This window comes from Bos javanicus, chromosome 8, assembly GCF_032452875.1.
Source record: "Bos javanicus breed banteng chromosome 8, ARS-OSU_banteng_1.0, whole genome shotgun sequence".
NCBI classification, from domain to species: Eukaryota; Metazoa; Chordata; class Mammalia; order Artiodactyla; family Bovidae; genus Bos; species Bos javanicus.
This window is the reverse complement of record NC_083875.1, coordinates 62005011-62010145: the sequence shown is the minus strand read 5'-3', so window position 1 is coordinate 62010145 and position 5135 is coordinate 62005011. Positions and strand designations below refer to the sequence as shown.

At 44.0% G+C, this 5135-nt stretch overlaps 1 pseudogene; it reads right to left on the bottom strand.

Moving 5' to 3' along the window:
* Window positions 1–285: 285 nt before the first annotated feature.
* Window positions 286–1623, bottom strand: LOC133253481 (large ribosomal subunit protein uL23-like; annotated as a pseudogene).
* Between the last annotated feature and the right edge of the window lie 3512 nt (window positions 1624–5135).

Sequence of the window (5135 nt, the reverse complement as noted above, 5' to 3'; positions counted from 1 at the left end):
ACACGATGCCCTCCATCCTCATTCTCTCCCTTCTCCTGCCTCCCTGGAATCCCTTGATGATGCACACTCTGCCTGCCAGCACTCCTGCAGGCTGTTTCCCCTGCATGGAATGTTCTTCCTACTGATCTTATTCAAAAATTGTCTCTTTGCAGCTTCCCTGATCACACCCATGCCCCATTCATTCTCTATTCTCCTCACTCTTTACCACTCACCACCAACCCGAAATAGCCTTATTTTTTTCCTTATTGTCTAGCTTCCCTCTATTCTTCATCAGAATGTCAGCTCTAAGAGCAAGGGATTTGTTTTAATAATAAAGATTTTGTATTTAGAATTAGCCAGCTGGACTCAGTTTAGATGATCCCAATTCTGTTGGCAATGTCCAAAGCATCAGTCAGGAGCCAGTAGAACATTCGCCTTCTTCTCTCCATCAGGCCTGATCGGGGTGTTGGCCTCGGCCACGTCAGTGTCATAGAGCTTCTTCCCAGCCTGTTTAATCTGATGCTTATTGGCCTTGACCTCCACGGTGAACACAGTGTGCTGTTGTCTGTTTTCTTCATGGCTGACCCTGTGGTCGGGGGAAACTTGGTGATGGCGGTGTGGTCAAGCTTGTTTCTCCTGGCGGCTCCTCTGAGAATATTTGGGCTGCCTCCTGAGCCACAGTGTTTTGGGCCAGCGGAAGGTGGGTGACTTCCGGATCTTCTTCCTGTGGCTGTGGACACCTTTCAACACCACTTTCTCAGTCTTCAAGGGCTTTCCTTTGCCTTTGGCTTTGGGAGGGGCAGGGGCTTCCTCTTCACCTTCAGCACCAATTTCCTGAAAAGGAGCAAGGGATTGTTTTGCTCACTGACATATCTCCAGTACGGACCGCAGTGCCTGGCACATGATACTCAATAAATACTAACCAAATGGATGAATGAACTGCATTGTGACACAGCGGGTGGCAGAGATCCTGAAATGTTGGGGGGGCTGTCCTCTCTGGGTGGGTGGAATCATTCTGAGCTTACCTCCTACAGGCAGTCTTCCGTCCAGGTTCTAAATGGAAGTCCTGGCTGCAGGGGGCAGCTCTGATCACTCAGTAGGACTGATTTTTCCTTTGGTGCAAACACCACCTCTTCCAGGGAGCCCTCTGAGAACCCTTCCCAACCCTCAGGGAAAGTTTGTCCTACCTCCTCCTGGCCTGACACTTTCTCTCTTGTGGTCTCTTTGGGGTGTTGGTGTCAGGCTGAGGTCCCTGGCGGGCACCTGAGTCATATCCAGAGAACACCTGGAGGGCCCGCTTCAGTTCACGCTTTACAGGGCCTCTCATGAGGCCAAAGTCACACCTTCTCCTCACTCAGGCCTCACAACAACCCTCTGAGGCAGACATTCTCATCCCCATTTTACAGAGGAGGAAACTGCGGTTAGAGGCCACAGACATGACTTACCCAAGTCCCACAGCTGTGTCACAAGGTGGAGTGTAGCCGGGCTCCCTGGCCCCAAGGCCAGCTCCACGACCTTCAGCATGGTGCTCAAAAAGTGTTTGGGGAATGACAAGCCTGAGTTCTGGGGCTCCTGAGCGAGTGATGAAGATGCTGTAAACACAGCATGCGCCAACCCACTGCTGGTCTGGTCTGTGTGGCCCATCCTTGCTCAGCTGAGCATTGAGATGGAGACTCTCCTGGTGTTCTGTGCAGGTAAAGAAAAGACAGTGATTCTCTCTTCCAGGGCCCCATAGCGGGCAGGGGCATATAAAGAGGTTGTACCATGCCCAGTGCCTATCCCTGGTCCTTAGCCTCACCCTGGTGGCAAAGACAAGGCCCAGAAGAGTTGAGCAATGAGCCAAAAATTAGGGACAGAATTGGGAGCAATGACCCTTGACATCAGTTCTATCTTGCTGTCTGAGTCTACCTGCTATGTCTGTAATGGCCATATCCCTAGGACCCAGACCTCGGTTTCCTCTTTTGTAAAGGGGGAACACTGTACCTATTTAATAGTATCAAAGATTAAATGAGGTAACACAGGCAAGAGCCTGGCACAGTGCCCAGCAGAAAGTAAATTCTTAGTAATCGGAGCATATAGTTATCAGCTGGTTCCAAGAGAGGAGCCTATGCTGCGTTGTCTCCTCCTTCCCTGCCTTACGGGTGGCTCTTACAGGCTTGCAGCTGCAAACTTGGTAGTAGTTAGAAGACCCATTTCTTTAGGGGAAAGAATAACAATTAAAATACTAGTGCCCCGTGGTGGAAATGGTGTGACAAAACGAGCACAGCGTGGCTGTGTCTTGTGAGTATCTTAAATCTGCAAGGTAAGTATTTTATGAATGTTACATATTAATAAAGTCTCATTTTGTCTGAATTCTCCCACCTTTTAAAATGTATGTCAAGAAACAAGCAACTTCGAAGCTGTGCAGTTAAGTGAGCTGCCAACTGGATTTACAATATTGCCACGTAGGGCATTTTTTAAAACAGGTAAACAAATATAAACATCTTCTCTCACCTTTTGTCAGGATTAGTCTTGAATTCGGTGAATTTTGAATTACGCCCCAGCAGGACTAGACCCCTCCTGGAGTAAGGTGCGGTGGTCCTACATACCACAAGGGCCAACCATTTGGAAGTAGCACTTTGATAGAACCCATCAAAAATGCAAGCCATTCTTGAGCCCTGGAGCTCAACATAAGAGCCATTTACATAGGCTGACCACTTACTGACTCTGGAATTTATCCTAGTGAAGTAATTCCAAAAGAGCAAAGCAAAATGCAAGCACACGAAGATGTTAACTGTAGTGCTGCTTACAGTTGAGGAAAATGGTAAACAATCTACAACAAGAGGGGAGTGATTCTGTAAATTATGCTGGGGCCCTGGATGGTTCTTTGACCAATAAAAGTTATCATTTTGAAGATCATGTGGGACTTCCCTGGTGGTCCAGTGGTTAAGACTCTGCGCTTCCACTGCAAGGGGCACAGGTTCGATCCCTGGTTGGGGAACTAAGATCCCCCATGCCTCTCTGTGTGGCCAGAAAGTTGAAAAGAAGAAGATTGTTTAACAACATAGATGATGTTTACATTCAAGTGTTTCATATCGAAGGAGAAAATGCAAAGCTGCCTTGGGACTCTGGTCTCTGATACTGTCAGGACAATTTTCCTTCCTTGCTGTCTGGTCCTCCCAACAGCCCTCTGAGGTAGACAGAACAGGTCATTAGTTATTCTCTCATAATCCAGGCGAGGAAAGAGAGACCACAGGGACTCAGATTCTGACCTGGGGCAGCTCCGGACACAGAACCCAGCGCTGCCTCAGAGGAGCGCGCCCCTGCCTGGGGGCCCAGCAGCAAGCCCCCAGCTCCCGAGCGAGGACAGCGTCAGTCAAACCCCAGTTCCCTCCCGTTTCATCCAGGAGGGGTGTCCCCAGGCAACTGTTTCTTCCTCCTCGGGCTGGGATTTCCCCTCTTGGGCAGTTTGGAAGAACCCCAGTGCCAGGCCCCATCTTGCTCTGAGCTGGTCTTATAGGCACATTTGACCCATGAGATCATGTGGAAAAACCCTTAGAAACTTTATACATACTGCAGGTGCAATTGTTCCTATTATTTAAAACAAGTTGTAATGCGAAATTTTTCCATCATGCAAACATTGCTGGTAATAACATAACAAATGCTCCCCCTCCATGGCCACCTTAGGAAATACAACCTTACGGGGACACTTGGAGGCTCCTGGGTGCCCTGATCCTCATACTGCCCTCTATCTCTGTCACACAGGTAACCCAAACCACAAAGGGGTGTTGATCTGTAGCGTTAAGTAGTATTGTTTTGCACGCCTTTAAACTTTCAATATGTGGCTTCATGCTGTCTTGCATTCATTCAGCAAATTCACTCAGCAAATATTTATTGGGTGCTTACTGTATATGAGGTACGCTTTCAAATCGTTGGGAACATGAGTGAACAAAACAGACAAGATCTCTACTCTTGTGTACATTCCCATGGGGTGAGCCAAACAATAAGCAAAATGTACGAATTATAGATAAATTATATGTTAGAATGTGAGAGTTGCAAAGGAGAAAAATAAAGTCAGATGGGTGGGGGGCAGGGGGGTGGAATGCTGCAATTTTAAGTAGGATCATATCATTCTATTTCCTGTTTATTTACTCCATATTATTTTCTTCTTTTTTATGAATGCACCATCTTTATTCTTTTTCTTGGCAATGAACATTTAAGTTTGTTTTTTTGTCATTATAAACAGTATTACCATAAGCATTCTTATAAATGTCTCTTTGGATACACTCAGAAGAGATTTGGTGGGGGGCATATATCCTAGTATAAATTTGCTGAGCCTAGGGCATCTTTGACTTAACTTAGATAGTACCAGTGACTTCCACAAGCAGCGTATGAGGGGTCCAGTTACTCTACCTCTTCTCCAACACTTGATGGTATCAGAGTTTAAAAAAACACCTGCCAATCTGACAAGTATAAAATACCATCTTTGTTTAAACTGAATTTCCCAGATAACATATTTTCATAAATTTATTCATTATCTGTGTTTTCTTCTTTAATGACTAGGAATTTCATTGACTTTTGTCTGTTGATTTTATGCCCAGTAATCTTACAACTAATAATTGGTCTGTAGACTTCTTTGGGTTTTCTAAATAATCATATCATCTGCAAATACTGACAGTTTCTCTGTCTTTTCAAACGTATGCCATTCATTTATTTTCTTATTTATTAATTTATTTATAAACTTCTACTAAATGTAATTATTTAAGAAAGACAAATTTGTAAGTACAAGGCTGAACAAAAATGTTAGAGTGGGCATTCTTATCTTTTCCTGATTTTAAAGGAAATGTTTCTATTTTTTACACAAGTAATATTTCTTTTGGATGTTTTTCTAGATATCCTTTATCAGTTTAAGGAACTTCCCTTTTATTTCCAATTTGCTTAAAAGTTTATCATTGGTCAGTATATACTTGTATCAAATACCTTCTTCTGTGTCTACTTAGATAATATGCTTTTCCTTCTTTAATCTATTAATGTAGTAAATTACCTTTATAGATTTTCTAATATTAAGCCACCTTTGTATTCTTGGAACAAACTCAACTTGGTTATTTTACATTATCTTTTTTATATACATTTTGATAATGTTACTTAGGATTATTATATCTAAATGTTTGAGTGAA